We start from the raw sequence: 22,118 nt of genomic DNA on the forward strand, positions 1-22,118 counted from the left end.
CTATTTCTTTTAACATTGGGTTGGCTGACCCTAGGGACTGCCCCTTCCAGGGTGGCCGATTGCCAGCAATGAACTTGTCCTTCCTAGAGTGCATCTTTCCCATCTGTCTTTGTGGAGCCTTCACTCCAGGGCCCCATCCTCATGCATGGGGCACTGTAGGATCTTGTGCAGACATCCAGAGGCAGGCCCTCTGCCCACCCTCTCTCCTTGCCTTCTCTGTCTCTAGCTGGAGCCTGGTACTTCCCTATGTGACATACTGGCCCCTCCTCCAGGGGACTCTTGAGTGGCAGCCATCTCTTCAAAAGCAGCATCTTCTGATCTGCCACCTGACAGCTGAATGGTGACCAGATTCTGCACCTGCAGCATGGGCTCCATAGCCACTCAGGCTGCGCTGCCGGGGGAGGGGTGGGGGACTCTACATGTGTAGCCGGTGAGATGGACAGGTCTGGTGAGCTGGTGATGGATGCCGGGGAAGGGTGGCTCTGGAAGGCTCCCTTGGAGGCCCAGCTTGGAGAACCATGCATGGATGCTGGAATGGAAACACTGGGTCACCCAGGGGGCCCTGGGGCCTGCAAAGGAGTCTGTTCACAGGGACAGAAGAAAAACACCTTTTCTGGAGCTCTGTGCAGCACCAAGACCTTTCTTGTCTGCTGTCAAGAGAAGCTCCCTGAAGGCTCAATGCTTGTGGCTCTCTCCAGGGATGCAGAGCCTGGCCCCACCACTGGGCGTAGGGAGAGAGTGGCTTTGAAGGACAGTTCCGCATCTCAGGAAAGAAAGGAAAAGAAGAAGAGAAAATCTTGGGGTCAACACACTGATTGGCAAAGGGCCAGGTGACCCTACTGACCAAGAATGAGAGGAGACAGTGGAGGGCATCTGGGAGTTCTGGGTCTTTCCCATGTGGACCCATGGGAAGCCAATGTTCCTTTGCTTTTAGGCAGCTTTCTGTCACTCGAAATTGACAGTTCCTCGGGTTCTAAATAAGAGACATAAATAGACATCTGAAGCTCCAAAGCCTGCTGTGGCCTTGCAGGGCAACTGAGGCAAGCCCTGTGCCAGAGGACACCTGCCTGCTTCCACACTGTACCCGCACCACAAATGTCCCGAGGCCCTCCGTTTCCTGGGAGGGGCCAGCTTTCTCACATCATTACCCAGAGTTGGCAGAGGCAGCTGATAACTCTGGGAAACCCATTCTCCCTCCATTAGCAGATGACTTGGGAAAAAAAATCAGAAACATTCAGTGCTCAGATTTGGATATCGGGCTTGGGAAGCCAGCTGTGTTTATTTCTGCCCTGCAGAGATCTGGCACCTGCTTTGGGGATGGAATAAGCCAAGGGGAGGGGCTCCATGAGCCAAGGCAACCCTGAAAGGTCCTTGAAGCTTAAGTCCTGGTGGGGAAAGAAGATCTCAATCAAAGATGGATGCAAAGGATGGAGGGAGAGGCTTGGAAGAGCCAAGAGGTCAGAGACAGTCAGGCTGGAGTTGGCCACACAAGGGGTGAGAGCTCCTATCCTATCTACTGGTATCCCATAGCTGTGGGGCCAGGCTGAGGAGGTCTGAGGAGCAGATTCAGTAGCAACATGAGCTGTGATCTCCTAGTAATGCCTGCCCCAGGCACAGGAGGGGACTGTGGCAGCTGGTCTTTAGGACAAGATTTGAGAACTAAGACGGGGGAAGTGTTGTGTTCCAGAGCATTCTGACCAAAGCATCAGGGTGGGTCGGGGACGGGGGTAAGGGGCATCCTAAGGGGCTGCCGTGCTCTGTGTTTATTCTTAAGAACAATTTTCTTGATTTCTGGGCCAAGCAGGACCAGGCCATGGGTCTGACTCACAGTCACGCACCAAGGAAAGGATCTGACATACAAGGGACCTCTACAGAGATCTGAGTGACTGGCAGAGAGCGGAGGAGAGAGGGCAGGGTGGAGGGGGGGGACAGCAGGGAAGAGGAGAGGGGGAGGGGCTATGGGAGCTGCCTCCCCATCTTCTGGGATGAAAACCAAGAGGCAGGCACGTTTCTCCCAGTTCCCTTCTGCCCACCACACGGATCCCCCATGCTGTCCACCCAGAGCCAGCTCGGAGCCAGGCCCTGTGCACGGACAGGCCCAGCACAGAGGGCCAGGGATGCTGCCAGCTTTCCTCTTCTCCCATTTCCCACTCTGTGCAGGCAGGCCGGGACCATCCAGCCCAGCCACGGTCTGCAGCTGCTGTGCTCGGATGCCCTTGGTTCACTGACAGCATGGCAAGCTCTCTCCTTCACTCATTTTCTCTCTCTCTCCTATTCACTCACTCACTCAGGACACTTCCTGCACTCTGAGCCTCGTTCTCTCCAGCAGAGTTAGACATCTCTGTTCTCTTTCCCACCCCCACCCTCTCGTCTCCTCACAGGCTTTGGCGGGGTGGGGGTGCTGCCCATACAGCCCTCTCTGCTCACCCACTGCCAACCACAGCACTGTTGGCTGGCTCTGTGCTGGCTGGCCTGCCACCTTCCACCATCAGAACAGACGGAAGCATTTGGAGGTCTCATGGGATATGCAAACGTGAAATCCCCTGTTCAAAGATTACGATACTGAGAGTGAAGCAGGAGGACCCGGTGTGAGCACACGCATTGCACAGCCAGAGCCTGGGCCTTCCCATAAGCCTTTGCCACTGGCTGTGGCTTTAAGAACTCACCTCTTTGGGGGCCGGGAGTTTGGCCTAGTGGTTAAAGTGCTTGCCTAGCATGCATGAAGACCCGAGTTCGATTCTTCGGTACCACATACATAGCAAAAAGCCAGAAGTGGTGCTGAGGCTCAAGTGGAAGAGCTCTAGCCTTGAGAAAGTCCAAGGACAGTGCTCAGGCCCTGAGCTCAAGCCCAGGACTGGCAAAAAAACAAAAACAAAAACAAACAAAAAAAACCCCACCTCACCCCTTTGTCATAGTCACAGGTGAGGTGATAGACTGATGTATAAGAAGATTCATCACAAAATTATTTCTAAGGCTCAATACTAGAGGCATCATAAATGTCCAACAACAGTGGGCATTTTAAGAAGCTATGATTTATCTATAAGATAGAATATTAGATAGCCATTAAAAAAAACTTTCTTTTAAGGATTATTAAATGTCAGGGGACATGCTGCTATCTAATGATAAGTGAAAAATACACAAAATACTAGATTACACACATATCATATCATGAATTTTGTAGAAAAAAATACTCTTTTGCCTGAATGTAGCAGAAAGACTGGAAAGAAGTATACTGAAACGGAAACAGGAGTTTTCTCTGGGTGATGAGATTATAGGTGGCTTTTAGTCGTATTTTTAATATTTCCTTAGATATCCTAAGTGTTCTACTATGAGCAGATCTAATTTTTCTAATTAGAAAAATATTTCAAAACATTTAAAAATAATGTATTCATGTTATAATGAGCTTGCCTACCTTTGTAATTAAACCTTTTTTTTAAAAAAAAATAAAGACAAAGGCAAAGCACAAAACAAAGGGCATGGGTGGAATGGGTGGAGTGTGTGTGTGTGTGTGTGTGTGTGTGTGTGTGTGTGTGTCCAGTCCTGGGGCTTGAACTCAGGGCCTGAGCACTGTCCCTGGGTTTCCTCAAGGCCTCAGTTCTACCACTTGAGCCATGGTACCACTTCCGGCTTTTCTACGTATGTGGTACCAAGGAATGGAACCCTGTCTTCATCATGCTAGGTAAGCACTCTACCATTAGGCCACACCCCCGGCCCCTGGAATGCATATTTATGGAGCAGCTCCTGGGGCTAGTGGAACCCACAGCAAGCCCAGAGCAGGAGAAATGATGTCCCTTGCATCACTTATCCTGATGGTGAAGAGTAAGCAAAAAAGGCCCTGGAATATCTCTCAGATCACCACACCCTGAACGCTGAACCAGGAAGTGGGGGAGCTACTTTGGCGAGTTTCAGCCGGACACACCTGGGAAGATCTTTGTGAACTATATGACCTTTTAATAAACCATAACTTAAATCCTAATGGCAAGTTGTGTGTAATCAATACCACATTGTAATAATTTCCAGCAAACGGAGATTTATATTCCCTGCACCTTGGACAGCAATTACTTTATTCTTCTAATATACATGGGAACAAGCCTTTAGCTTCACTTCAACCAATTTGCTTTATTGACCAAATCAAGTCTTGTGGTCATAATATCAACCCTTCACCCAATGTCTAACTCAGCCAATCCAGTTCCTATCAATAATTATGACAAGGGTGGTGATTTTTTTTTCCCCTTGAAGCCAAGAAAGCATTGCCCAGGTCTGTCTAGAGACATGATTTTCTGAGTCTCCTTTTTCCAGGCTGGGAGTTTGCCCAGGCTAAGAGGTGAAGACTAGAAAGCAAATTCTAAACGTGAGGAAGGATCAGGGAAGGGAGGGAGGCAAGAAAAGAGGGAATCTGGGAGCAGAGCAGAAAGATGTGGGCCACACACAGCTGGGACAGCAAGAATGGTCACTGTCCTGTGCAGGGCTGTGCTTTTCCCTCAGCTTTTCATGTCGTGGCACCCAGGGCAGGCTGGGAATGACTCACCGGGCTGGGCCATTAGGCAAAGATCCATGACCCACTCCTTCCTCGTGACGCTGAAGCGGCCTCACACAGCTACTCAACGAGTTCATTCGTCCATGGCCCAAAGTTACACTTGCTGTTTGACTATTAGGAATATGTATGTATAACTATCTATATATCTCTATCTACTTAGCTGTCTGTCTGTCTATCTATCTCTATCTAACTATATAACTTTCCCTAAGAAGCCTCTAACTCATTTTCCATTTTCATTTTCAACTTGCAAATGGCTTTCCACCCACACTCTGGAAAGGGCCAGGATCAAACACATGTCTCAGAGAAACAGAGACAGGAAGAGGGAGTTAATTCAGCTGTTGTGTAAAGCAAGGGGGACACAATACTCATGGCCACGGTGTCAGGGTCTGACTGGTGTCTAGGGGGCATGCAGCCTCGCCTGCTGCTTCTGCTTGTCTATTGTTCTGGGTGGAGGGGCACAAGAAAGTCCTGGCTGGGAGCTCTGGGGATCATAGCAAGACTCTGGGTTAGCCCTGCTCTTCTGGAGAAATCTGGTTCCCCAAATGAGCTCACCCTGAGAAAGTCCATCCTACACTCTAGTTCCAATGCTGGACCTCAGCCTTGTTTCCCTCACTGTGATTCTTATATTCAGTTCCTCCATCATCTATCTAGCCATCATTCCATCTAATCTGTCTACCCAACATCCATCCATCCATCCATCTATCCATCCACTATCATCTCTCAATTTTCCCATATATCCATCATCTGTCTAAGAATCAATCCATCTAACTGTCCATCCACCATCTCCTATCCATCCATCCTTCTACCCATCATCTATCTAGCCACCAATCCATCCATCTGACTATCCAACATTATCCATCCATCATCTATCTACCAACCACCCCATCCATCCATTTGTCTATCATCCATCTATCCACTCATCCTCCATCCATTCACTTACTTATTTAATTATTCACTGCAACCCAATTAAGTATCAGTACCGGCCCAGGAAGCAGACTGGCAAACATGAGCTAGACTGCGCCATTACAATGGGTTACGGCAAAAGTATCACAGCAGGCAGAGTGATATTAAAATGCTAGGTACGGACAGGCACTAGTTTTCTCAACAGTAAGACTTCCTGGAGGAGGCAGCGGGGGAGCAGAGGTGGACCAGTGGTGTGTGCAGTGGCTCTAGTGAGCCCAGCAGGGGCGAGCTCCATGCCCTGCTGTGCTCCTTAGCACTGGGCTACGCTTCAGCCAGGCATTGGCTGCTGTTCTAACATGTGACTTGAGTAATTTTCCATGCCTGGCTTTTGGTGGTTAACTGGAGCTAGGAGTGTCTCTGATTTGTCTTCCCAGGCTGGCTTCGAGCTGCGATCCTCAGATCTCAGCCTGCTGAATAGCAAGGATCCCGGGGTGTGAACCATGTGCCAGGAGCACCCAGCGAGGAAGTTTTATCATTTATTTTTTTAAAGATGATGTAATTCAGGATGCCAAGTCAGGCTCTGGGTCTGAGAGAGCCTTTAACAAGGGCACACGACTTGATTAAACTCACCAGGGCCTTTGCGCTCCACTTTGGGTCAGTGGCATTGTGCTGAGTAGCTTTAATTCCAAACTCCGAACCTTTTGAGTAGCCACATAACACCAAAGTGGAAAAAATTCCATGCCGTGAAACTGTTTCGTGCACAAACATATTATGTAGAATGACTTCCAGGTAGTGGGTGTAAGGTAGATGTGAAACACACACAAAGTTCAGATCTTGACTTGAGTCTCATCCCCAATGTATATGTAACTTATGTCTATGCAAATAGTCCCAAATTGGAAGCTATCCTAAATCGGAAAAGCCTTCTGGTCCTGAGCATTTTGGATAAGGGATACTCGAAGTATAGCTTGAAATTAAACACTGTGGAAATATTTACACTGCAGAAGTTGACAAATGCCATAAGCTTCTCCCCCCATACCCCCACCCCCTTCCACCAGCTTAAACATTAACTATAAGGCATCTAAATCAGAACATGGAGTTTTAGCTTCCTGCTTCAAGGTAAATCTGCCTGTGACCCCAAATTACACAGGATCCTCCACACTGTGGAGTCAGGATAGCAAAGAAAGGGAGAGAGTAGGCAGGACAAAGAGAACACAGGGACAGATCCTTCCAAGAGGGAGAAGTTTCTCCTTGTCTGACCTTGAACTGAAAATAGGACTTTCCTCTCCCCTAAAGGCTAGACTGTTCCTAGAGTTTCCTTCTGATAAGCTCATGGTTTGGTGGTCATTTGCTGAATAAAACCAGCTTCACTTAAAATCTCATTTCTTCCTCGAGGCTAGAAAGTGTCTGTTTGTCTGGGGCTACAGGGTTTAAATGTATTTTAATCATCAGCAGAGACAGGCTGAGAAGCTTCTGGAGGAACCCACAGCTCCAGCAGTGGGTGCCCCTGGGCACTAGAAGGTTCCTGTTTGGGGAACCGAGCTCTACAGGACTGACTCCTAGAAGAGACAGCCCTGGGCTCTGCCTTCCAACCAGCAACCCCAGGCCTGGATCCTGTGCATGGTGAGTGGGCAGGGGAGATACAGGATGGAGGCCTGCCTGTGGAGAGGGGCTGCTTGTCTTGCTGCAGCTGGGCTGTGTTGCATGTTGAGCAGAGAGGGGGTCTCTCAGGTCTCTGAAGCCAAACGGCTGTGGTGGCTACTGTGGCTCTCAGGCGAGAAGGGTTTAGATAGGACTCAAGAGACCTCTCGGGGTGGTAGGTCGGGGGCCCACTTTGCTATCTGGAGATGGGGCTGTGTTTGCTGGGGCCTGTGATCCCACTGATGAGGGTCATGGAAAACGGTCCCCAAGCCCCTCTGCCTCGTCATGCTTTGCCCCATGAATCGTGGGGCGATGTGTCCTCCTGCACAGGCCATATGCCTCTTGCTTAACAAAGAACTGCATTTGCCAGACTGGAGGCAGGAGGGGCGCCTGCTGCAGGCCGCAGCTGCTTCTGGGGTCATCCCTTTCTTCCAGAGGAAAAGCTGGGGGCTGAAAGCCACCCCCCATCTCTACCCCACCCCCCCAGTTCCAGTCAGCTCCCTAGAGGAGGCAACATCTAGGAGGGCAAGCCTGGGCTGCAGGCGGGGACAAGAGAGGGATTGGGCAGAAAGTGTGGGGAGCCTGGGGTGCCCTGACCCTGGCACGCTGTAGCTGGTGAAGTGGCAGCACTCAAGGGAGAACCAGAGGGAAGGCCTTCCTTTGCCTTCTTCTGTCTAGAGCAGAGCATCCCCCCACCCCCCACTGCTCTGGGAACTCACAACAGGGCGATCTGGGGCCCCCTGCTACTGTCCTTCACTTGTCACCTGAGAAGACAGCTTGGAGAGACCCACCAGGCTGCACCCTACCCAGCTCCGCCCCCTTCCTAGAGAAGGGAGCACTGAACTAGAGCCCCCTCCAGCAAAAACAGATCTGAATTCTGGGTCAACCAGAATCAGTCTGCCTGGGGATCCCCGATTGCTTCCCACAAAACAAAACAAAACAAAAAACTGAAAATCAAGTGACTTGGAGCAGAGGAAGCAGAGCCAGAGCAAAGCCCAGGGGTCTCCACGGTGACAGGAGCAACCTCAGAAGCAGCCCTTCCCTGCCCACCCCCTCTCCCCCCAAAGCCCCCTGCCTCGCTCACTCCAAAGCGCTGAGTCAGGCAGAGCTGCTGCTTAATGAAAATGCAATGCAACTTATTTTGCATGAGATCTTCAGCTGGCTGTGCCCCTGGGGTAGGCTTGGTGGGAGTGAGCTGTGGGGGTTTTATGAGGCCGTCACTCCATGTCAGAGGAAGGGGGTTGCTGAGCCCATCTCTGCCCTTGTCAGCGTTTCCTTTAATACCACCAAGGTTTGCAATAGCCCCGGTCTATAAATAAAGGATTTACAATTAAGACTATTAACATGAGGTAGAACCTTAACTTGATATCCTCCAACTTCATGAACAAAAATCATCCTGTAATGTATTAAGAAGGAGGAGGAGGAGGAGGAAGAGCAGGAGGAGGAGGAGGAAGAGCAAGAGGAGGAGGATGAGGAGGAGGAAGAGCAGGAGGAGGAGGAGGAAAAGGAGGAGGAGGAGGAAGAGCAGGAGGAGGAGGAAGAGCAGGAGGAGGAGGAAAAGGAGGAGGAGGAGGAAGAGCAGGAGGAGGAAGAGGAAGAGGAAGAGGAGGAAGAGGAGGAGGAGGAAGAGGAGGAGGAGGAGGAGGAAGAGGAGGAGGAGGAGGAAGAGGAGGAGGAGGAGGAAGAGCAGGAGGAGGAGGAGACCAGAGCTCCCCAGAAGGCCAGCCACTCTTGTCAAGATGCATGGCAGTATCTGGGCTCCAACCTCTTTGATAGATGTCTACAGGGCTCAAAGGACTCTGCCTCAGCTGAGTACCACCTGCAGGGCCCAGACTACAGGGGAGAGGGCACTGGGTGGCTGTTGCTCTCAGCTGCCAGGCCCTGTCTTTGGTTGAGCACTCATAGGGTTTCATGCCTCCATGTCTGGTGACTTTGCCCAATTTGCAGTGGACACTCCTGTATCCTGGAGAGCCCCGGGGGCGAAGTCTCGTGGTGTCTAGCAGGTGGCAAAGTTGAGCTCACACCTTCAGAGCATTGGCCCCAAGGTTATGTCCCAGGACAGGGCCTGTGCCCCTTCTCTGCAAGGGGAGGGTCTATTCCCCACCACCACAAGCCAGCCAGGTTTCTCAAGAGAAAAAACCTGCTGTGAGACCAAGTATGGCCTCACAAGAGATCTCTGGGCTCAGCGGGCTGCTGCCAGAGGGGGCCGGCCCTGCCCAGTCACGAGCCAGCCACTCATCACCCACCAGAGCCACATTCATGAAAGTCAGCCAGTCCCTCCTGGCCACTCCTGTGTTTGTAGCCAGCTGAAGACTGCCCTGCATGGGACTGCTGGACAGACAGGACAGGACGCGTTGAAGATGGAGATAGGGAGGTGAGCTGGCAGCCCCAGCCCCTGGGGGGCGCCCTTGGGTCCCTCTGCTGCTCAGCAGGGCTGTGGCAGCCACTTGTCTCAGGAGAAGTGGATTTTCTGTGACACACATTTCTGTGGACAAGGAATCCAGTGCAGGAGCTGCTTTTCCTCCTCAAGCCGGGGGTGAGCTCTCCTGGCCAGGCAGAGAGGGTGCTGGCTGGTGTGTCAGGAAGATTGAATCCTCCCTTTCCACACCCAGAGCCTCAGAGGGGGCTGCTAGCGGCCCCCAGCCTCGGTCTCCAGCCAGCCCGGGCTCTGCCAGGATTAAGATGGCTCTCACGTAAGGGAAGACTAATGGATTTCTTCCTCAAGGCAATTAAAAAGTGATTTGTCACACACCAAGATGTATGGCTTTGTATTGGCAGCTGGGAGGCCGGTGGTAGAGGCTGCAGAGGGGTCTCAGGTGCTCCAATCCCCTGGGGCTCTTGGGGGAGCTAAGCTGAGACAGGAGAGAGGGTAGGTCCTGGGGAGGGGGGGCCTCTGGGGAGACCCAGGCTCAGAGCTCACCAGCGGTCAGGCCACACCTCCCGTGCTAGCCACACTCAGTGGAAGAGGGTGTAGCCAGGGCCTTTCTGCCCCGGTCAAGGTTCAGGCCGTGCTTTCTTCCCGTGGCTCCAGCCCACGCCGGCCCAAGGAGATCCTTGTGCTTCCACCTTCTGGGGCGTCTCAGACACCCTGGCTCTCACAGGGCCCTACCTACTGCTTTCTCATCCTGTCTTGTCTTACCTTATTCCCCAGTGGGGATTAACCATCCGTGCATTTACCCGCCAGCCTCAGGGCACCCACTCTAGTCAGAGGGATCAAGGGGCCTGTGTCTCCCCCACCCCATCCCCATTTTCCAGGTCTTCTAGAAGGAACCCAAGGCTGCCAAGCCCCCACTTCCTGCCATGTTCATTATCTAATGGGACATACAATTGACTAAAGGTGGGGTGAAAGGAAGACGTGGAGACACTGGGTTCACGGGGGGGTGAGGCTGTCATGTCAGGGCACTGGTGGAGGAGAGGATATTTAGTCTGCCCTAGGATTCCCAAGGCCACTTGGTCAGGAGTAGACAGAGGGAATGTCTCCCTGAGACACCCCCCTCTTCCTCTGTCCCGGGGAGCCGTTCAGAGCTCAGGTGCTTGTTTACTGGCTCAGCCGCTGTGGCAAGGAATCCTTTTCCTTCACTCCAGGTGTCTCTCCTCTCTTTTGATTTCTCGTGTTGACTTCATGGCCTCAAACATCTAAAGGACAAGCGTGATCTGAAGTGTCAGGAAAGCCAGCAGGGGGACGCATTTGTGGGCCATGTTTAAAGAGCTCTCATGCACCAAAGCCAATGTCTAGCCCAAAGGTCCTGTGACTGCCCCAGATGGCCGCTCAGAGAGGCAGAAGGGGACAGATGGCCCAAGCAGTCAGGGGAAGAGGGGCCCATCATCCTTGTCTGTAGCCTCAGGGTTCAGAGGACCAGAGTCAGGCAGGCAAGGGCTTCCTCAATCCTGTGACTCTGCTCCGAGGCCTTTTGCAGGTGGAGGCAGCCCAGGGGCAGGTGCTCAGGCACACAGAGGCAGGTGAGGGGCTGGGAGCAGGGCCCCTGTCTCTGTGTCTGGCCAGCAGAGGGCAGTCAGTTCTGTGCATGGGGCATGCGGCTCCCAGGGCCACTTTTGCTTGCAGAACCCTGGTGGGCTGGCTCTTACTTCCTTCTTGGATCTGTGGCTGCTCTCAGGGCACTCTGAGGTAGGGTGCGCCTGGCGCTCAGCCTCTCTACAGCCCTGCAGTGTCAGAGCCCTGGACAACATGGTCTGGATACTGCCTCACAGGCACGGGCTACGCACATGTGCACGTGCTCACACATCTAAACCAGAGCGGCCAGCTCTCACATTTGCAGATGTGATGGATGAAACCAGCAGGGCCTAAGAAACAAGTCACGCAGTCTTTGGAAGATATGTGGTCATATCACGGCAGAAACATTATGACTCTTACAGCATGATAGTCCTGGCTCTGGGACTTTGATGTTACTTCCCTCCCCTCTTCTCTTTCTCCTTCCTTCCCCTCTCCTTGTTCCTTCCCATCTATCTGTCCATCCATCCATCGATGGAGCCACCCATCCACCCATCCATCCATCCATCCATCCATCCATCCATCCATCCATATGTCCATCTATCTATCCTTCTTCTATCCTTCTATATGCTCTCCTATATTTTATTCATCCATCCATCTAGCAATCCATCTATCTATTCTTTCTTCCACTGGTCTACCCATCCTTCCTTTATCCTTCTATCTGCTCTCCTGTCTTTTATCCATCCATCCATCCATCCATCCATCCATCCATCCATCCATCCATCTATCCTCCCTTCCTTCCTTCCATCCTTCCTCCATTCTTCTATCTACTCTCATGTCTTTTGTCCATCCTTCCATCCTTGCACCTGTCCACTTTTTTTCTTTTTTGTCCATTGTGGGACTTGAACTCTGGGCCTGGGCATTGTCTCTGAGCTCTTAAGCTCAAGGCTACCACCCTAGCCCTTGAGCCACAGTAGTACTTCTGGTTTTCTGGTAGATAATTAGAGATAAGAGTCTCATGGACTTTAGTGCCAAGCTGGCTTTGAACTGAGATCCCAGATCTCAGCCTCCTGAGTAGCTAGAATTACAGGTGTGAGCCACAGTGCCTGGCCTCACCTACTTTTCATCCGTCCGTCCGTCCATCCATCCATCCATCCATCCATCCATCCATTTTTTTATCTATTTATCTATCCATTAATTCTTCTATCTTAATAGCTACTGCGTATATTAAGGAGTTTCTCATTCTAGAAATACGTTAGTGAATAAAGAAACCATCTTGTCAATATGGAGTTTGTGTTTGAAAGGGAACATTTCACCCATTTAGCAAGTTCCTGCTGTGTGTCTGGCAGTTGACTCTATATGTGACCTTGGGCACACAAGTCCACGTCCATACCATGCACTCTGGGGGTGGCTCGGGGTGGGGGGACACCTGAGTTACATTGCATGCTAGCATCTGTGAGGCTTGCTGGGAAGCTCTTGGCTTCCATAAATCACAGAAACAAATGAATGTCCCTGGCTGCTAGGGACCAACCAGCTTACTGCTCTGCATCCAATCAATAGACTTAATATTTAATAATAATCTTCTGAAAGGCACTTTGGTCAGCTCAACGCACCAGTGCCACACTAATAACAAATTACTTCTTAAATGATTAGCTGTGGTCCCTTTTGCAGAGCTCCGGTTATATTTGTAAGGCGGAGGGGTAATCTGAGGCCAGTGGTGGCTTGAGCGACACTGGCTGGGTAGGGTAACAGCATCATGTTCTGACACTTCCTTCAGGTGACAGCCACTGACAGTGAGGGGGCTGGTGGGACTGTGTGGCTTCAGGGAAGGGGTACAGGAAGATCAGGGTTGACTTGGGACAGCAAGCCCACATCTCATGGACTAAGGGAGTCAGTGAAGCCCAGGGTGAGAAGAGGCCACCCAGGAGAATGGCCAGTTCAGCAGACACCTGCGCTGGGGACTTCCGGCCCAGCTGGTGGCAGACATGTTGGCACCTTCGTGTCTTGGATTATACTTTCAGTTAAACATGGCTGCCATTTACTGAACACCTGCTATGTTCCGGGCTTTAAACTAAAGTATGCAATTTCCACTAAGCCTTTCTCCCTAGTATCCAGGGCTCTGTCCCTGGGCATCGGATTTCCTTGTCCTCCAAGCTTGCCCTAGCTCCTAGGCGGCATCTCTATTAGCATGATGTGTACATCAACTGCTGTCCCTGTTCAGGGAAAGAAGGGGCTGGAAGGCAGGGCAGGCCACCACAGGCTTCAGTATGCAATCCAGAGGACCACGTCGATGCCAGTGAACTTAGAGCCCAAGTCCGCTGTATTATTCTCCCCGATGCCTCGTTTGACCGGGTGCCACCCAAAGCCACGTTCAAACACTGTGCTGTGTGTGTGCTCGGCTCTTATCCCAGCTCCTCCCTGCATCCCTACCCTAGCACGGAGACGTCCAGGAAGTTCTCAGTATCACCGGGGTGACTGGGGGAATCTGAGGCTAGGAGTTTGACATGGAGCCACCTCTCTGCCAGACCTGGCCTTCTGGATATATTGTCTAGGCCTGGGACCAATATTGTGTCATGACCAAGGGTGTGATATCATCGTCATCATCATCACCCTCATTTCCATCATCACTTGTTGTTTTGGTGGGTGGCACTGGGGATTGAATTCAGAACCTTACACACTTGGAGCTAGCACTAACCACTGAGCCCTGGGACTCCATTCAGATTCACAACTGGCAAGTTAGATTCACTTTCTTCCTCCAAAAGTAATCAGCTTCTTCACTGGGTGTCCAGGCGGCAGATCCCAGCTGGCCACAGTGATGGCCTCGAGCTCTGGGCAGAAGAGAGTCAGACACACCTGGCAGGGAGGGTGGGGGTGTGGCCCCATGACAGCCCTGGGGTCACGTGTGCTCTAGGGTCTCTAAGCCTCCCCCATTTGAAAAGGCCAGTTAGTGGGAAATGCAGAGGGCAGCAGCTGAACAGGAGGAAAGTGACCTAGGGTCCAGAGACCCAGACAGAGTCAATTACTCAGAAGGAGCTGGAGCTGTAGAGGCGGTGGGGCTGTCTAGACAGGGCTGCATTCAGCCCTACCAGCCACCAGAGAGGAAGAGCAATCCCATAAGATCTGGGTCCCCTGAGGAAGCCCAGATAGCCTTCCCCAGTCCCCTGGCAGTGTTCCTGAGGGAGTGACTCCCCCGTGGTCTGCCATGCTGGGAAGAAGGGTCCCCTCACTGCTGGGAACTACCAACCACTCCTGGAAGGCTCACCATGCCCACATGCCCACATGCAGGTTCTGCACCCATCATGTCCCTAACTCTCCAATTTCTGTCCCTGACGCTGGGCCCAGGGAAGAAGTCAGTATGTGATCAGTGGGTTCTCAGAGAATGCCGGGTCAGGCTGTTCCCCAGGTTGGGCTGTGGATGTAGCCTGGGGCAGAGGAAGAGAGGAGAGGCATCTAGGTCGCAGGTCACCCATACTCAAGTGAGGCGGCAATAGCCCACCCCGGATTGTTCAGGGAAATACAAGTCTCCCTTTTCTCCCCAGAGCCAGCCTGATGATGTGGAAAACCATAAACGCACTGCTTCCCCATCCAGTGAGACCATGCCTGAGGCCATACTGGTGGTAAGAATCCCATAGTTATTATTGAAGAGATTTGCATAGTTGGAAATTGCTCCCTTGATTATAAAAGCAACAAGAAAAACCCCTCGAAAGGACACCCACAGTTTTTCATCAGGCAGCTGTGGGGAGTAGACAAGCTGTGGCTATAGTGGTTTCCAACGTCCTCTGTCTGCCGTGGCTGGGGGTCCCTGGGGGCTGAGGTAAGGGGGGCCCCCCTTCTTCCTGAGGGCCAATGGGCTGGAGCTGGGGCTTGAGGAAGGGATGAATACCACATCAGCACATGTAGGATGTAAGCCCGTTGTGCTCGAAGTTGAACTAGTAAGGGCCCCTGGCCTGGAAGTTAGGGGTAGAGCGTAACTTGGTAATATGGGTCCACAAGATACCAAGAAGCGAGAAAGGCTGAATGCTTTCGCCCTAGATCTGCACTTATCACCTTCATCCTACACCATAGAGGGAGTGCTAAGGCGAGCAAGCCAGAGGAAGAAGTAAGAGCATATGGATTGGCCACGAAGAAATACAGATGCTCCACAGATGACATGGTGGCAGACACAGGAAATTCCAAGGAAGCTACCCCAAATCTCCTACGACTAAGACTCAAGTTCAGCAAAGCCATGAGGGACACAAAAACGGACCTATGTCTACACAGAAATAACAGACACACAAAGCAATAAAATTAAAGATACAATGTTTCTTACAATAGCTCCAAAGAAAATGAAAAATATGCTTCACAAAATATGTACAGCATGCCAAATGCTGAAATTACAGATCGCCAGAGAATGCAATCCAAGAAAATGAATAAATGAAGAGTCAGTCACACGTGTTTAATTCTGACCAAGTATATCAATAGGCTTAACCAATTTCCTACCCAAACCAATGAGACCGGGTTGCCTCATTAAGTGGCTCAGGCTAGCCTTGAACTCACAGGGATTCCCTCACCGCTACTCCCTCCCTCCCTTTGTCTTTTGAGTGTCAAGATACAGGATGCACTACAGAAGAGGTCTTTTTGATAAACAAATGCATTCTGTAATTTATACGGAAGAAGCACAAGCTTTCTCATCATGAGAACAATCTTGACAAAAGAGAACAAAGGGAAACTCGCTCTGCTCAGTACCTGGATTGCAGGTGAGTGATTGATAGCAATCAAGACTGAAATGCTGGGCCAGGCCTGGACCCAGATCAGTAGAACCCCAGACGGCACTGGACACATACAAACAGGCTCAATGTCTTTTTCTGAGCAAGAAACAAAAGCCAATTAAAAGGACAAAGAGTAATCTTTTCAACAAATGTTGCTATAGCGTTTATAGACATTTATAGACACAAACAGTACTCAAAAGAAGCTACCTTGGGGCTGGAGCATGGCCTAGTGCTAGAGTGCTTGCCTAGCACGCATGAAGCCTGGTTCAATTCCTCAGTACCACATACATAGAAAAAGCTGGAAATAGTGCTGTGGCTCAGACGGTAGAGTGCTAGCCTTGAGGAAGCTCAAGAGCAGTGTCTAAGAAACTACCTTACTTTAAATCTCAGATCCCATATGAAAGCTATGTAGGTCTCAGCTGGGCATGGTGGCTCACGCCTGTCATCCTAGCTACTCAGGAGGCTGAAATCTGAGGATCAAGGTTCAAAGCCAGCCCAGGCACAAAAGGACCTGAGACTCTTCTCTCCAGTTAACCTCTAGGAAACAGAAAGTGGGGCTTGGCTCAAGGCAGGGCACTAGCCGTGAGCTGAAGACCTCAGGGACAGTGCCCAAGCCAAGTTCAAGCCCCATGATCCACAAAAAAAAAAAAAAAAGATTTACGTAGGACTGAATTATGGACATAAAAATTATGAAATTTTTGGTAAAAATGTAAGGAAAACATTTGGGATACAGGCCCTGAAAACAATACTAAAAGCATGATCTATATTAAAGGAAAAATTAATAATTCGATCTCATCATAATTAAACTTTTTTTTTTTTCCTTTTGATGCCAGTCTGAAGATTTGTGCTCTTGCTTGGCTTTTTCGCTGAAGTCTGACATGCTACTACTTGAGCCACAGCTCCATTTCTGTCTTTTGGTGATTAATTGGACTTTTCTGCCAGGGTTGACTTTGAACCATGATCCTCAGATCTCAGCCTTCTGAGTAGCTCGGATTAGAGCGTGAGTCACTGGCACCTAGCTATGAACACTTCTGTTTTTGTTTGTTTGCTTGTTTTAAGAGCCAGCATGAAGAGGGAGAAAAAACTTGCGAACCACACATTCAGTGACGGACTAGTATTAAGAATATATAAAGAGCACTAACAAATCAGCAGTGAAAACAATGATGCAATTCAACTACAGAAGGGGCAGAAGATGCCAATGGAAGGACCAGACATGTAGATGGGAAACAATAAGCACATAAGGAGAAGCCCAACATTACCAGTCTTATAGAAATGTAAACCACATGATCCACAACTATATACCAATCAGAATGAGACCACATCCAATGCTGGGGATGGCGTGGAGGCGCTGGCTCACGCACACACCGCTGGTAGAAAGAGAATGTGGGCCGTCACTGTGGAAAATAGCCTGGCAGTCTCTCAGAAGGGAGGGGGGGGTGTAGAAAGGAGGACAAAAACATGAGAAGGGGTAGCAAGGTTCCAGAAGTAACGTACCCGTTACCTGACGAATGTAACTATAACCCCTCTATACATTATCCTGACAATAACATACAAAAAAAAAGTAAATATGAAGCTGGGCGTCAATGGCCCGTACTTTGAATCCTAGCCACTCAGGAGGCTGAGATCTGAGGACTGTGATTCAAAGCCAGCTGGAGTAGGAAAGCCTGTGAGGCTTTAACTTTAACTGTGTGTGTGTGTGTGTGTGTGTGTGTGTGTGTGTGTGTGTGTGTATGTACATGTATATATATATGCTGGAAGTGGCACTTTGGCTCAAGTGGTAGAATCTTATCCTTGAGGAAAGAAGCTCAGTGTCCAGGTCCTGAGTACAAGCCACAGGATCAGCGTGCACATATGTACACATATGTGCACACACACACATCACACATAACTAAAACAATAAAGGGCTAGAAGCATGGCACAAGCCACAGAATCTGTATAGCAACTGTGAAGCCCTAAGTTCAAACCCTAGTACTCAGTCTACCCATCTATCCATGCATTTATCCATCCACCCATCCATCCACTCAGCAATCCCTCTATCTTGATTTTGATTGGTAGATACATGGGTCCATAGATGAAATAAAATTACATGGGGGTAAGTACACACATGTATGCATACAAGTCTATACAATAAATATAAATAGGTAAACCTGGATCAGACTGGTGAATTCTATCGATCCATGGCATAAGCTGGCTGTGATATCATATTAGCATTTCCCAAAGCATTATCATTGGAAAAAACTGTATTATTTCTTACAATTACATATGAAGCTACAATTATCTTCATAAAAATAATCCAGTTATGGGGCTGGGAGTTTGGCCTCGTGGTACAGTACTTGCATCGTATGCATAAAGACCCAGGTTTGATTCCTTGGTACCACATACATAGAAAAAAGCTGGAAGTGGCTCTGTGGCTCAAGTGGTAGAGCATTAGCCTTGAGAAAGCCTAAAGCCAGTGCTCAGGCCCTGATTTCAAGCCCCAGGACTGGCAAAAAAATAATAATAAGGCAGTTACAGTGAAGACTCTGATAGAGGTGTTGCTGTTGAATTTTGCCAAATAAATCATTAAAGCCATTATCTTATCTTTGGTTACCATGCTTTTATAAAAGAAAGAGTTTGAAAAGTGTTAGAAAAGCTGGAGGGTCATAGACTCAAGAGTGAAGGATGGTTCTTTTGACACTAACACTTGGCTTATGAAAAGCAGGCAGTATTAAAAAATATTTCTCGTTTCCCCACAGACGGATGAGAATGTCTTCACAAGCAAGTGCAGGATTGAAATTCAGCATTTGAGAGGTAGGAATATCAGGTACTGGCTAGGGAAGGGTGTGTGTGTGAGAGCGTGTGTGTGTGAGGGTGCGTTTGTGTGTGAACACTGGTCTGGATGCAGGCAGTGATGCTGTAGAGAGATCCCCGGGACAGGAGTGGAATGAGGATAGGGAGCAGCCAGGCCCACCCCCTCCTGCCTTCTGCAGTGAGCCTCGGAGTGTCAGCCTGGCAGAACACCGAGTGCCTGGTGAAGGGCCCCAGTGGCCAGTGCCCCCTCACAGGTGCTGGAAAAGATGCCTGGAAGCCTCTGGGGTAGGCATATCCCAGGTGCCAGGTGCCTGTCCATGGCGGGGGGCAGACATTCCTTTTCTGGTGGACCTTTTCCCTGCAAGCCCTCATCTGGCCCATGATGCCATGATCAGTGCTGCTGCAAGCCCACACTGCCTGCCAGCCCCACCTCCCAGGCAATGGTTTTGAGGGACTTACCCAAGGGCCTGGTAGCAAATTGAATGAGTCGCCATCTTTTCTCACATGGTCAGGAACTAAGACTTTGCTAAGCCATTTTACAGACAAAGGTCCCCAGCAGGGCTGGAGCCACGGCCTAAAGGTGGGAGCTGGGCAGCCACCAGTCCCTCACACTGGTCTGCTTTGAACACAAGACATGGCTTTGTCATCATTCCCTGAACTGAGCTGTGGCTTGAGGGGAAGGGCTGGGACATGGCTTCCTCAGGTGGGTGGACAACAGGCACGATGGTGGGGGTGGACGCAGGGCAAGGCCCGCCTCCCCAGTACCTGTGAAAAGCCATCTTGGAGGAAATGAGTGTGGTCCAGAGCCCTGGACCTGAGCTGAAGCTGAGCAAGCTGTCTAAGCAAATGGTCTTTTAGTGCCTGCATTCATTCATTCATCCCTGCATCCATTCTTCAGTCATATGCTCATAATTTAGTTCATCCATTCTTTCATGTACTCATATACTCATTCATTCATTCATTCATTCATTTACCCTTAGGTCATGTACTTAACAACCACATCCTGAGCATGGCACCGCATCTATCAGAATGGTTATTAGTTCAGACTCTGAACAAGACTGAGAACAAGACCTAGTAGGGTTCACAACCCAGCTCCATTACTGGTAACCTGAGTTTAGGGAGGTCACTAAACACACCGACTGTCTTCCATTCAGAAAGAGGAGGCTAAATGGAACTGTGACACAGGCCATGACCTGGCTCTGGGGGACACAGACTCTTCTGTCTCCAGTGGAGGGTGAACAGGCCAGGCCATCCAACTTCATGTTCTGTTCAGCTGACTTCTAGAGGGCAAGGGTATCCTTTCCACTGATAGCTGCCCTGTGGAGGACTCGGGTGTCTGTGGTCAGCTTTCATACGTGAATGGATCCTCTGTTCTGGGGACTCGTCACAGTGTGGAAACACCAGTGCCAGGGCCCAATATGGCAAGAGGCCCAGCATGGCGAGGTCCAGGGAGATGAGAAAACAGGCAGTGTGGATGGTTCAGCGCTAGGAAGTTTAGCCATACCTCATCGAGGGGCTTCTACAGTTCTGAGAGTCCAACTGCCAGCTTCATTTTACCAGCCTGCCTTTCTTCCTTCCTTCCCCTTCCTTCCTTCTGTCCTTCTTCCTATCCTCCCTCCCTCCCCCTCCCCTCCCCTTTCTTTTTTCAAATGGCAAGGGCAGTCTACAGCCAGCCCTTGCTGTGATCTTTCTAAGTTGACCCTGATTCTTGATGGCTGTGAGAACTCTGTTGAGTTTCCTATCAGGCTTTGCCAGACACTGAGTGGTCTAGATACCCTCTCAGCACCTGCTATGTCACTCCAGGAGAAGCTGAGCTCTTGATCTTATTCTGTGGCATAGAAAACCAAGAGTCTTCGATGGCTCCAGCCTGGGAAACAAGGAAGAGACTCAGCCTCAGAACAGGGCCTGCGGGGTACTGGTGCCTCATACCTGTAATCCTAGCTACTCAGGAGGCTGAGATTTCAGGATCAATGTTCAAAGGCAGCCACAGCAGACAAATCTGAGAGACTCTTGCCTCCAACTCATGGACAAAAAGTAGACATTGAAGTGTGATTCAAGTGGTAGAGCATTGGCTTTGAGAAAAAGTTAAAGGAGAGTATAAGGCCTTGAGTCCAAGCCTTAGTATGGTCACAACAAAAAAGAAAGAAAGGGGCCTTGGGTCATAGAGTCTTAGAGCTGGGGGAAGATCCTCTTTGGAGACCACCACCTTCACAACTTCTTTTGTTGCTGTTGATTGAGGGGTTTGAACTCAGGGCCGGGGGGCCCTCCCTGAGCGCCTTTGTGCTCCAGGTTAGTGCTCTACCACTGGAACCACAGTGCTACTTCTGGTTTCAGAGTGGTTCATTGGAGATAAGAATCTCTCGTGGAATTTTTTTTCCTAGGCTGGCTTCAAACGTCCGTCCTCAGATCTCAGCCTTCCGAGTAGCTATGATTACAAGTGTGAGCCACTGGCACCTGGCTGTGATCTTTTATAGGACCTCTGCTCAAACCTCTTTTTGGCTTCTCCTATCTATTTTGGGATGGGCCTCATTCCTAGACTGGGACTCCACACCCGTCTCTCCAATGGGTGTGCCAAATGTGGTATACAAAAGCTTTGGTCAGTTGATCTGACCTTGAAAATGGAAGGACAAACTCCAGAACAACTCCAGGCAGCACCCTTTTCTCACCAGCCTAGCCAGAACCACTCATCAGGAAGTCACCCAGCCCGAGACGTCACATCCTGCTCACTTCAGGATAAGATGGACAGAGACTATATTCTCCACAATGCGTATGTACAGAGAAAGAACTCTGGTTTATCAGGCTCCATGGCTGCCTCCTGCAATCTTCACCATCACCCAAGACAGGATTATTATATCTGCCCCAGGTAAATTAAAAGTCTTAGCCATGGCTGGAGGCTGATGGCTCACACACCAGTAATTCTAACTACCCAGGAGGCTGGGGTACAAGGCACACAGTTTGAAGCCAGCTCGGGTAGAAAAGCCTGTGAAAGCATTACCTCTGTATACCAGCAAAAAGTAGAAATGGAGGTGTGATTCAAGTGGTAGAGTGCCAGCCTTGAGCAGCAGAAAAAAAAGCCAACTGAGAGCATAAGGCCCTGAGTTCAAGCCCTAGTACCACCACACACACACACACACACACACACACACACACACACACACACACACACACACACACACACACACACATGCGCGCGCGAACTCAAAATAAATCCCTTGTGGCTTGATAACACTATCTCTAGCAATTTATCCCAATGGAGTTAGGAGATCAACATCAAGAATGATTAGGGGTTATTACTTGTGAATAATTACAAATAGTCAAATGTCCAGCACTCAGAGTCTGCTATGCTGAGTGGAGGTTTGTTTGCAGAGTGGAATATTATGAGACTATTAAAAGGGAGTACCCATCAGCTTGAAAAGATGTTTATGAGATGTCGTTAGGTGAACAAAGCAGGTAAAGAGCTAGGTGCATTTTGTACAAGTCTGCAGAGTTCTGTGCCTAAAGCTAGCATAGAAGTTCATACACTAACATATTCAAAGATATTCAGTCTGAATGT

General features: G+C 50.0%; 1 protein-coding gene across 15 annotated transcripts in view; it reads right to left on the reverse strand.

Moving 5' to 3' along the window:
• The window catches only part of Camta1 (calmodulin binding transcription activator 1), a 684,963-nt gene that overhangs the window by 163,598 nt on the left and 499,247 nt on the right, over window positions 1-22,118 (reverse strand). The gene's annotated exons all lie outside the window — the stretch shown is intronic.

The sequence above is a fragment of the Megascapheus bottae genome, chromosome 6 (assembly GCF_031878675.1).
Source record: "Megascapheus bottae isolate mThoBot1 chromosome 6, mThoBot2.hap1, whole genome shotgun sequence".
NCBI classification, from domain to species: Eukaryota; Metazoa; Chordata; class Mammalia; order Rodentia; family Geomyidae; genus Megascapheus; species Megascapheus bottae.